This window comes from Myotis davidii, unplaced genomic scaffold (genome assembly GCF_000327345.1).
Source record: "Myotis davidii unplaced genomic scaffold, ASM32734v1 scaffold399, whole genome shotgun sequence".
NCBI classification, from domain to species: Eukaryota; Metazoa; Chordata; class Mammalia; order Chiroptera; family Vespertilionidae; genus Myotis; species Myotis davidii.
The window spans coordinates 522,850-523,974 of NW_006292094.1; positions in this window are offsets into that span (position 1 = coordinate 522,850).

Sequence of the window (1,125 nt, forward strand, 5' to 3'; positions counted from 1 at the left end):
GGCTCACCCCAGCCTCTCCTGCTGCTGTTGGAACTTTCTCTGGGCCTGTGCGGGTTTGCCTGCAGAGGGGATGAGGACGGTCACCTTCACAGCGAGGGACTGTTTCCCCCTCCGTTCTCTGAGGCTGGTAATGGAAGCACCATCTACCTGGTGGAATCCTCTGGATGGTAAAGCTGCACCCACTGGGAAAGAAGGGGCAGGGCAGCTCCACACACCAGCAGCCACACCAAAGGCACAGAATTGGGTGCCGGCCTCAGAGCCGTGTGCCCCAAGGGCCTGGGGTGCGGCATCCCTGTCCTCACCGGCGCTCCTGGAGGCTGTGGGGTGGCAGGTGGGGGAGGGCCTCATGCCAGCCACACTGCCCTGTCTCCTGTCAGCCACCAAGACCCTCCTCCCTGCCTGACTGGACAGTCCTCCCGTCCCCTCCCCTGTCCTGGGATAAGCATGACAGAGGATGAACCGGTTGCCAGGGGCCAGACTTCGAGGAGCAATATTTTCCACTTCCTCAGAGGTAACAATTTCAATCTTTTCAAAAAACATACGTTTTTCATTCTCTCTCTCTCTCTCTCTCTCTCTCTCTCTCTCTCTCTCTCTCTCTCTCTCCTGTTTGAGCTGAGGCACCTCCGAAGTTCAGGGTGGGTGGGAGGAAGTGCTTATTTGGACTTCCTGCAGCCTCCCTCTCTCGCCTGCCCTGTTTTTGACTCGGGCAGCCGATCCTCAGAGAGCTCTCTGCTCCCAGGGAAACCCCCAGGCCCGAGAGGGTGGGTGGGGTGTGGGCAGGGGGCAGCGCAGGGCGAGGCAGACTTCTCAGCTCGATAGAAGCGGAAAAGGCTTGCCCCCTCCTCCTCCAGGCAAGCTGGAGAGGGCAGAGGGGTGGGCGGGGAGGGTGGGTGCAAGAAAAACAAAAACAATGTTACCTGCAGCCCAGAGAGGCAACTGTGGCCTCCTCCGGCTGCACCTCCAAGGAAGAGCTGTGGGCCCCAAAGCGCGTGTGTACCCCTAAGATGTGGCTGAGGCCCTAACCGGTTTGGCTCAGTGAATAGAGCGTCGGCCTGCGGACTGAAGGGTCCCAGGTTCGATTCCAGTCAAGGGCATGTACCTTGGTTGTGGGCACATCCTCAGTAG